The 11,385-nt window shown below is 44.6% G+C and overlaps 1 protein-coding gene across 4 annotated transcripts in view; it reads right to left on the minus strand.

Annotated features, from left to right (window-relative positions):
- Positions 1 to 1,045, minus strand: part of LOC139057618 (gametocyte-specific factor 1-like) — a 42,569-nt gene extending 41,524 nt beyond the window's left edge. The window contains exons 1-2 of one of the 4 annotated variants that reach the window (XM_070536166.1): positions 909 to 980; positions 542 to 618 (exon numbers count right to left, since the gene is read on the minus strand). The gene's annotated coding sequence lies outside the window, so the exon portion shown is untranslated. Of the gene's footprint in view, positions 1 to 541; positions 619 to 831 lie in introns of all 4 variants that reach the window. The other 3 variants (XM_070536164.1, XM_070536167.1, XM_070536165.1) reach the window with 3 other exon arrangements.
- Between the last annotated feature and the right edge of the window lie 10,340 nt (positions 1,046 to 11,385).

Consider the following 11,385-nt stretch of genomic DNA (forward strand, 5'->3'; position numbering starts at 1 on the left):
ACTGCTAAGGCAGTCTATGTTTTTTCTTAAAGGTGTCATTTTCGCGAACCTTTGTCGTATTTCCCCACAGTTTAACGCACCATCCGCATCGAGAACGGCGCCTTAAGCCGTTTCCAAACGTCAGACTTAAAGCAACAAATAGCTTCGACGTGTTATAATACAGGCGGCGCATAGGTGTGGAATAGTCTCCGAAATGTTTCGCTGTTCGTAGGCGGCATTACCTAACGTTTCGCGACCCTTATAGCGATAACAACCAGAGCACAGCGATTGGATGACAGCGCTTCATACGCTTCAGCGCTATACAAGCAAAGAACGCGGTACGCCTTTGTGTCGTTACGCGTACGTCCGCAATGCACTACTTGCTTCGTACCACCTGTCAATCATCATGTTGCCTAAATTGCCGAGCACGTAGGACATGCAGATTCGCGTCGCTCAAAAGCAGCAGCGCTGAAAGCTAGGAAGGCAGCGCTCAAAAGTAACTTAAAATTGGCTTTACCGATAATGCAATACTCGCGGCTGCGCTGGAGAAACCATAGCTCACTTTTGTGTGCCGCGGCCAGTGCAAAGCGAAAGGACCCAGCACGACTGCAAGATGTCTCGAGGCGTTCACTGCGAGAGCTAAAGCAATTGCCTGCTCACAACCACGGGACTACACCCGGCAGCAACAGGACACATGCGTGGAGTTGGGCGAGTGGTTTAAACGCTCATATTTGAAACAGCGCAAACAGGACGAAAGAAAGCAGAAATTCAGCGCTTGCCCGTGTCTTTCGTCCCGTCTGCGCCGTTTCAAATAGGACCACGTAAGTATGGCAGCAAAGTACCAAGACTTACGCCACCAGAAGAAAAAACCCTTGCGCTGCTAAGGCTGCGAAGAGGGACCAAGGTGAACGGACCTTGGAGCCACTTACGAGGTGAAACTCCTCGTGCTGCTGCCCAGCCGCGCGCTTCTTCCAGCCGGCACCACAATGCAACCTGCTAGTAATGCTGAAAAAACACTGAAGTAACAACATGTAATAGTTTTGGATAGGTCCAGGGTTGCCGATGGCCCCTACAAAAAATTGGCCAAATGATCTCAAAATGTAATCCGAAAATAGCCAGACCCAAATTTTTCGTTGGCGAAAAGTAGCCAAAACGTAGCTAAAATGTTTTACAATGTTCTATAAGGTTCTATGAATGATGCTCTGCAGGTGTTTTATACATCGTGTAAATGGTGTCGAAATCTCACTGCGTGTACTTCGGGCTCCAAGACCACCTGCGCCGCACGCACACCAGCACAACACTGGCCTCAAGATCTGCGTAAAAGATGGGTAAATGGATAGATGTTATGAGAGTTGGCCTTGGAACGGGGTGGTGGGTTGCGCCTTCAAGCCCTTGCTATTATTCTGCGTAATGTCCTTCCTAAAAAATTACACACAAAACCATAGAGTGTCTCACTATATGGTGACAAACTCTATGCATAAAACCACATAAAAATTATTATGCAGGAAGTCAACAACAATACAACAACACATCCTAGACGAAGATGAAAACAGACTGAAAGGAGAAGCGGCAATATAATTACATCCGAAAAAATAGCAGCCAAATATTTCCAAGGCAACGACGAGATTGAATATGACCAAAAAAAAAAAAGAGAGCATGAAAGAGACCCAGGTGGAAAAGGAGCTGGTGCTGACAAATTTCAACTGGAAGAAAGCTGAAGAGAAAATTCCTAAGCTCACAAACATAGGGCTAGACGAGGTTCCCGTTAGGCTGATTAATGAAGTAGGATAAAAAAGTAAGGAAGCTCTGGTGAAAGCAGTGGAAAATACTACAAACGATAGACGAATACCAATCAGTTGGCGACAAAACAGAATTAATTTAATTTATAAAGATAAGGGGGAAAAAGATAGAATTTACTCGTATAGACCGTATAGACCGGTAATATGCAGGCAATCAAATTAAAGCTTCAACCATGGGCAGAGAATAATGGCATTTTGGGAGAACTTCGGAATGGCTTCAGAATAGGTAGGCGTTTAGATGACATCTTATTTGTTCTTACTTGGTGTATTGAAATATCAAAAGTAGAAAGCAGACCGTTATATGTGGCCTTCTTAGACATTACAGGAGCCTATGACAACGTAGACCGCAACATTTTGTGGGATATTCTGGAAGGGCAAGGCTTAGGTGACGATTGTCTACAGCTTTTGAGAGAGATTTGCCTAGAAAATACCGCTTGCGTTGAATGGGAAGGAATGAGGAGCGAGGAGAAAGTTCATATCAACAAGGGACTGGGCAGGGGTGTCCTTTATCCTCACTGCTGTTTGTGGTGTACATGGTGAGGATGGATAGGGCGCTAGAAGGAAGTAAGATCGGCTTTAATCTCTCATACAAACAGGCGGGTATAGTAGTAGAGCAGCAGCTTCCAGGTTTATTTCATGCGGACGACATTGTGTTGCTAGCTAACAAGCAAAGTGATTTGCAGCGTCTGGCTAATATCTGTGGACATGAAGGCAACAATTTAGGTTTGAAATTTAATGTTAGAAAATCAGGTGTTATGGTATTCAATGAAAACAGTGAACAGACAGTGGCGATAGAGGGTCAGGAAATACCTCGGGGGACAGCATATATAATACCTTAGTATATGGATAAACGAAGGCAATAGATATATGGAAGCACAGAAAAAAAACAATAACAGAGAAGGGGAAGAGAAATGCAACCATAATGATGCACAGAGCGCAATGGGGATACAATAGGTACGAGGTCCTCCGAGGTATGTGGAAAGGTGTAATGGTTCCAGGACTTACTTTTGGAAATGCGGTTGTTTGCTTTAAATCAGGGGTACAAGCAGGACATTAGTAAGAGGCTATTGGAGGATTGGTGGAAGAAAAGTAGCGACACGACAGAAAAACGGAGACGTACAAAAGTACAGTTCGCAATAGGGTATCAGAAAATTTGGTTTTGGAAATTGATAGTGTTTTATTTTCTTTTTTTATTGTTTAACCTAGATAGGCGATTAGGCAGTATAACAGCAAGAGCTGGTGGCACAACCCACCGCCCCGTTCCAAAGACCCATCCATTGGGCCGCATCCATAGAGTTTCCTACAAAAATTCTTGTAGGAAACTCTATGGCCGCATCAGAGTCGCGCCATTGGAAACTGCTTGCGATACTTCATGGAAGGGTCATTTGTACTACTTCTCGCGCTTGTATAAGCGTTCAGACCACTCAACCGGTGTTTATTATTGCATATGAGATTTATTTACGCCTTTGGAATAGATGCTTTCTTTCTCTTCTTCGTTTTTTTTTTTAGAATGCTGCTTGGTGATTGCGCGTGCATTGCTGCCGTATATAGTGTCGGCTTTTATTCTACAATATTCTTGTACTGTTTCCTTTGGAGAACAAATATTTATCTTGTTCTTCAAGCAGCATGTATCTCTCGTGTGTATTTTTGCGCATATAGTTTTCCATTGGTAGGTCTTGCGAAACGCAGACGGAAAAACATATGTAAACTTCCTGCTTGCCGTTCCAAACAAATAAAACATATCTGCCCCATCCGGCGCCCTGTACTCAGATTTACGGGAAGTATTCTCATAGAAAAAAGAAAAAGAAAACTCCAGTGCAACAGTTCAATCATGTCGCCGTCTTCCGCGCGTAACAGAATGCTGAGTAATTGGTACGGGTTCTTTTATTGCTGTCGGACCTCGGGCGCCGAAAACAGTTTTAAGTAGCCATTATATATGCTAATCTTTGGTCCTTAAGCCGTCTCTTTTTTTTTGTTGAGTCCATGCATTAAAAAAAAAAGCTGTGCGGTATCTTAATTAGTCGCTACATAGTGGATATGGCACCACAGTGGTAGTGAAGTGGCACTACATCTGCAGGCTTGCAGTGACGCCTGACACTGGCGAAAGATGCCGAGAGCGAGTGGTGCTACACTAATCAAGGTACAACCAAATTAGGAAGGCCCACTAAGCTTGAACAAAGACACTCCCTCACCGGTACAGGAATTGGCCTCCCTGATGCAGTATTCGGCCACAACCTCCCTCATGATATATACAAATAACCAATGGCCCTCAGTCCCCAGCAGCTGCGGAGCACTTGACCAAGGCGGCGGTCAGACCTGTAACGCAGCAGAGGGTGCTAAAAATCTGTGTCCGGACAGGCCGCCAATGGAAACTGACCCTTGCAACGTTTGAAACCCGGACCCTCTCGAGTGAGGCTAGCTTAGCAGGACTCTTCGAGGAACTAGCAGACATTGTTTGGGATATTATCGGCCTTAGTGAGATTAGAAATGGTGAGGCTTACACATTGCTAAATAACGGCCATGTCTTCTGCTACAGAGGTCTCCCTGATAAGCAATATGAGGTAGGATTCCTAATTCATAACGACATAGCGGGCAACATTGTCGAATTCTACAGCATCAATGAGAGGGTAGCAGTAGTCATAATCAAACTTAATAGGAGGTATAGATTAAAGGTAGTACAAGCCTACTCTCCAACATCCAGCCACGACGATGAGGAAGTAGATCAGTTTTATGAAGATGTTGAATTAGCGATGAGAAAAGTGCAAACTCGGTATACAGTAGTAATGGGTGACATCAATGCAAAAGTGGGGAAAAGGCAGGCGGGGGAACAAGCAATTGGCAACTACGGCGACGATTCTAGAAACGCTAGTGGAGAGATGCTGATGGAATTCGCAGAAAGGAATAAGCTTCGAATAATGAACAACTTTTTCAGGAAGCGTAGCAACAGAATGTGAATCTGGAAAAGCCCTAATGGTGAAACAAGAAATGAACTTGACCTCATTCTTTCTGCCGATCCCAGCATAGTGTAGGTATGTAGAAGTGTTAGGCAGGGCAGAGCTAGGTAGTGTTAGGTAGAGCAGTGATCATAGGTTTGTGAGGGCTAGGATTCACCTCAATTTGAAGAATGAAAGAGTAAAATTGGTCAAGAAAGAACAGGTCATTTTAAAGGCAGTAAAGGTAAAAGCAGACAAATTGAGGCTGGTACTTGCAAACATATATGCAGCCTTAGAACAGACAGATGATGGTGACGACATAGAGGTAGTGAATGAAACCGTAACGAGGCTGGCTTCAGAGGCAAGTGAGAGGCAAGACACCCAGGCAACCATGCAGTAGGCAAGCTCTCCCATGTAACAAAGGACCTAATAAAGGAGCGACAAAGAATGAAAGTGTCCGACTCACGAGGTATGAGGTAGAGGTAATGTCAAAACTGATCAACAAAGCGAAAATAAGTGATATTCGAAATTATAACGTGAGGAAGACTGAAGAAGCCGTAAAAAATGTACGCAGCCTGAAGTCAGTGAGAAGGAAACTTGGCATAGGGCAAACCAAAATGTATGCACTGAAGGATAAGCAGGGTAATATCATCAGCAATCTCTAAGCTATAATAAGAGACGCGGAAGAATTCTATACTGACCTGTACAGTGCCCAGAGGACTCAGGAGTACTCTATTCGAAACAATAATGAACAATATACAGAAACTCCGGAAGAAGTAAAGAAAGCCTTGGGAGCTATGCAAAGGGGGAAGGCAGCTGGGGAGGATCAGGCAACAGCAGATTTGTTGAAGGATGGTGGGCATATTGTTCTATAAAAACTGGGGGCTCTGTATACGCAATGCCTTCGAACATACCGGAATCTTGGAAGAACGCTAACATAATCCTATCTATAAGAAAGACTTGAAAAATGATAGACCGATCAGCTTACTGTCCGTTACCTACAAAGTATTTACTAAGGTAATCACAAATAGAATCAGGAACACCTTAGACCTTGGTCAGCCAAAGGACCAGGCAGGATTCCGTAAAGGCTACTCAACAATAGGCCATTTTCACACTATCAATCAGGTGATAGAAAAATGTGCGGAATATAACCAAACCTTATATATAACTTTCATTGATTACGAGAAAGCGTTTGATTCATTCGAAACCTCAGAACAAGCCTTTGGGACTATGCACAGACACTTCACAATACCGTACAGGGTCCGTTGTATACCAACGAGGCACAAAGGAACAGCAGAGACGGCAACTCAAATTGATTGGCTATTATTATTTTACGTTCTCAAAAGCTCAAGAACATTATACGACCACAGAAAAAGAAGCTCTGGCTGTTGTTATGACACTCCAGTATTTCAGTAGCTACATAGAGGGTCGTCACTTCCGGCTTTTCACTGACAACTGAGCGTTAACGTACCTCATGTGATTAACCCAGCCTAAGGGCAGGGTGGCGCGTTGGATCAGTGAAATACACCAGTTCACTTTCGATGTAAGCCATCGACCTGGTGGTAAGCTCCCTGGCGCCGATGCCCTTTCCAGGCTTCACATCACAGAAGTGAGACATGTGATCATGGATGCATTTACAGCTTGTGGGAAGGCACCGAAGACTTGACTTGCGATAATGGCAAATTCTACCTACCAGGAAGTTTGGTGAAAAAGGGTTCAAAGCTGTACCATGACAGCCCAGAGTCAGGAGGGCATGATGGACTCTGGAAAACTTATTGGAAGACAGAAAGTCGCTTCACGTGGAAAAATATGAAGGACGATATCAAGAACCAGATGCAAACCTGTTACCAGTGCCAGATTAACAACGCCAATTATTTCCCAAGAAGGAATCAAATGGTCGTCACTATAATATTTCCCAAGTACCATTTGAAGCAATTTATCTAGATTTTGAGGAAATAAAAAAGCGAGCTGAGGAAGTCAGTAAGGCTGAAGCCTTTTTTGTAGCAATAGATGAATGCACACACATGGCAGCTGCAAAGCCAGGAAAGGAAGACGCCAATTCTGTTTTGACGTTACCGGAGCGAAATATGTTCAAGAACACCAAGGTGGGGGTGTCGGACAACGGGCAAGCTTCAATAACGAGCTTCAATAATGGGCCCGTGACAGAGCAATGGCCCTGAGATGCATCATCCTATCACCCTATCTTCCTGAAGAAAACGGCCTAGCTGAGAGGCTCATTCAGGACTTGGAACCATTCATCGCAATTTACCATGATTTACATGGAGGATGGAAGTGTGCCTTGGAAGCAGCAGTCAGGCACCATAACTATTCTAATACCATGGGATTAGGATGCACGCCTAACTTTGCTGCATCAGGTGAAGCAACTTGGCTACCGGTAGACTACGACCTTGGAATCGGAAAAGTAGATCTACAGAAAAGGCGCAAGGCGGAAGAAGAGCATACACGCTACAGATCAACCATGAAGAGACACTGCGATCTACGACACAGCTCCAAGATGCCTGTAATAGAGCCTGGAGATAGTTTTAGTCCGAAGAAGTTTAGATGGACCGATGTCAAGATTTTCTGGTCCCCCCGCAGTGATAAAGACCATCAAGCAACAAGGAATTTTGAAATCGCTGCACTGTTCGAAACCGGAAGGAAAACTGAAATAGCAACAGTGGGAAATGTCATACCCTATCAACCCAGGAGGGTTGGTGGTAACAACTTTATTGAGATTCTGCTCAGTTATGTTCTGGCAGGCCCGAGTCCTAGGATGGCCCCTCACAAGGAGCGACCCTTTCGGCCCAGGCAACGAGGGCTTTTTGTACTTTTTCATCCGGCGTTCTGAGCAGCTCTTCCCACGTCTCTTGTGAGTGAGCTGGCAGGAGCAACCTGGGAGGGGGTAAGCCCTCGCACCCCCAAAGAATGTGATTTCGGGTAGCCAATGTTTGATTTGTGCAATTTTGACATATTGGGTTCCATTGCCCGTTGGTAATTATGGCCAGCCAATGTGGGCTGGGGAACGATTTAGTTTGGATTCGACGCAGGATCGAGGCTTGCGCTCGCGTGAGGCTTGCGTTTGGAGGCGGTTAGATTCGCCTTTTTTGCTTGTAATAGTTTGTGATTTCGTGGTGTGTCATCGGTGCCTCATCCATGGGATCCGAGTCTGAGGGGCACATCTCCCGGTTGATTAGACCTTGGGCTACCCAGTGCGCCTAAAACCGAAGTGCGGGAGGATCTGATGTTTCGGCGAAGAAGAAGAAGACTGAAAAGACAAGAACAGGAAGAGGAAGAAGAGAAGGAAGTGGTCAAGATGGATCCCTGTAAATAAATTAGTGTGTTTTAACTCGTGCTTTATAATGAACATGCCACGCAACTCAGATGCGTGAGAACACGCTCCCTTTCCACTGGCGCCCTTGTATACCGTCTGTGAAAATTCGGCCACCACCCTTTACGGCAAAAAAAAAAAAAACTCATGAATGCCGGTATGAGAACCTAATACACCAGAGATAGCGAAGCTGTATAAGCAACTTCTCACATTCTTTGAAAGTATACGATGTGTCTGCTTGCTGTCGGTTTCTGTGATAATTCATCACCGACGCCGCAGTCATACGGCCGCTTATCGGCTTCCACGTATGCGGTGTTACTTTAAAGCCAATTTTAAGTGGCGACCTGAACGCTGGCTGCGTTGTAACGCCACGGTATCGGCTCTCACCGTCGCTGTCGTACAAACTCCTCACTTCCTACGTGGAAGCGGCATAAGGCTACGCGAGAAACAAAAATAACCGAGGGTGGACGAATATTTCAAGTTCCGAATACTAATGAAATGCTAGACACTAACTATTCGTACTTGAAATTGAACTATTCGATATATTTAATATTTGTAATCTACCCAATATTCTGTAATAGCCGAATCTTAAAGCCTTGCAGCTGTTACCCTTCTACTAAACAAAGTACCGCAAATTATCAGAAGTGAGTAAACGAAAAAAACTTTCCAAACAAGTTGCAGGACCAAAATTGGCAATGCGTGCCTTGGGACGGTATAACGTAAAGCTATTCCAAGCTGTTTCTTTTCCATTTCTGCTATTAGCCATCTGCGAATCGTCAAAAATGTTTCGGGCCACCCCCACTTTGTGTGTATGTTACGCGGCATCGGGGAAACTGTGAAAACTGACATGACATGCATTCAGTGATTATGCGAAATTGCACTGAACAAAAGCAAATTAATTCTTAGCGATTCTGCCCCCTTTTCGCCATTATAGCTCACTGTGCCAACTTAGGAGTGGCCCGCCTCGGCTTGAAAAGTCGCTTGCCATAAGAATCTCATATTGCTAGTCAACCTTTTATATGCTTTAACTGCTCTAACTCGTACCCAACGAATACCGTCACCACTCCTGCGCGCTCTTCGTGTCTTGTCAGCCAATTACATAAGAAAAAAAAAACACTCAAGGCAGGCAATGCTGTTCGCTTTAGAAGCAAACAACCTCCTGTAAACGAAGAGAGCGTTTGATTGGGCTCTCCAAACAACACTGTGGGTCACCGCCCGCTGCTTACGCCAGTGGTTAGGTATATTTGACGTAAGGTGATCGGAATACAAAGAGGTAGGAATAGCTTTATGTTATAGTGCCTCTTTTTTTCGGTTTCGCGGCTGAAGCCTATATGTGAACCTGTTATTTTTTTTCTTGTAGTTTGTCACTCGGATTTTTGGGCAGTCTAGTCACAGAGCAAGTTTATGTTTTACGCTAAAATATGGCATCTTTTATTTCCAAAACTAAGGCCCTTTTAAAGGTGTATTCACAACACTTGCAAATTCTGCCGTATACTTTTTTATCTACCCCAATCTTGGTTGAGCAACCATTTATTTAGCCTATTTTAAACGCTAGACATACAGCTAGCAGCCATTTTTTTTTTTGGCAAGATTGTTTTTAACCAGGCTGGCTCTGAAGTTGAGGGGTATTTGTGCGCTTCTTGAACTGATAAAAATGATTTTGTGTTTAAAACTCTTGCTTTCTCTTCAACAGAATAGCGAACAGCGCCAAAATTTACAGGGGACGTTAAGCACTTGTTGCTGTTGCGTGCAAGGACGCCAGCTGCTCGATACATAATTAGCTGTCATTTTCCTGCTCGTCAATAAAGATTTAGTACCTTATTAAATCATAAGAAATATTCTCCCTGTAAATTTATGCGTCAGCGCTCAGCTATTTGATATTGAATTCGATACTTTCGGAATTCCAAAATAATCGCCCGACCCTAAATATTAGCGGTTGTTGGCCAAACAAACAAACAAACAAACAAACAAACAAACAAACAAACAAACAAACAAACAAACAAACAAACAAACAAACAAACAAACAAACAAACAAACAAACAAACAAACAAACAAACAAACAAACAAACAAGCAAACAAACAAACAAACAAACAAACAAACAAAGAAACGAACACAAGAACAGACAAACGGAAACACGCTTATAAGTAGTCTATTCAAACGAGGTGTACGCGAGATTTAATCAGAGATAACTAAGTTTCAACGAAAATTGGTGACTCCGAACCACGTTGCGTTGAATTAGCATTTGATATCAAGCACGCCGTCGCTCTTCAAACTTCATGACCACACGAAAATTGTGGTGGACCACCGTTGAGCGGGTTAGCTGCGAGGTGGGCGAAAGAATCAAATTAAGGTTCTTGCTTAAAAAAGCACGGGCACGCATGCCGCCATTTAAGCCGGGTGCGGCCAGTCTCTCTCCGGACCGAACGAAGCGGCAATTGCAGCTTGCGACTCTTGTCCGGCGAGTTGCACACCCGAAGACTCTGTGGGATGTCCAGTGTGTTCTGCGCCAACATCTACAGGGGACGGTCACCACTTCTTGCACTTCTGTGCAATAACGCGAGGAACTAGATATAAATTTAAGAAGTGGCTCATCGATGGAACTGGTGCTCATCGAAGGAACGGCCGTCCTTAAGCCTAATCAGTCGAAATAACTGCACGTTCTCATTCCCTAAGCCGTAGGACCAGCTGTTGGATCAAACAAGTTTACTAGTGCGTGACGAAGTTGCCCGAAGATGACAGACCGTTGACGCGGGCTCGATTCGACCACACAGATCTGCGGTGCACAGATACGGCTTTCGTCCCGATATACACGAGGACAATGGTTTCGGGGCATTGTGTAAAAAAAAACAACAAAAAAAACCATACGGCCAAGAATTCCTTCAGGGGAACTATCGCGGTGTGAAGCATCGTAAGTAATTTGGTGGCTCCGTATATGCGCGTTTGCGAGCTAAACGTTCTAGCTTCTCTTCCGTTAGATTAGAGCAGCGCTGCCTATCCTTGGCTGTTCTGGCGCATGACGTAGATGTAATGTCCACCTTCTGTGATCGAGACATATTTGAAGTGCTCGCGAGAGCAGAAGCAGCTGTCGAGAGTGGAGAACGATGCCTGGTGTCCGATATGGTTGCACCCATGCATGTGTGGGCGCCTATTTGAAAGATGTGCGCCAGTTGCGCAGTTGCGTTGTCCATCTGCGTTTCGAGCGCGTGAAGGGGGCAGAGCTTCGGACTTAGTTGCGGGTGAGGTGGCCGTTGTGCCCAGAGGACCCAAGACCCCAGATTATCGTATTGCCACGTGACTGACCTTAAGTGAACCCCTCCTACTCGGAGAATGCAGATTAGCTACTTT

This window comes from Dermacentor albipictus, chromosome 3 (genome assembly GCF_038994185.2).
Source record: "Dermacentor albipictus isolate Rhodes 1998 colony chromosome 3, USDA_Dalb.pri_finalv2, whole genome shotgun sequence".
Lineage (NCBI taxonomy): Eukaryota > Metazoa > Arthropoda > Arachnida > Ixodida > Ixodidae > Dermacentor > Dermacentor albipictus.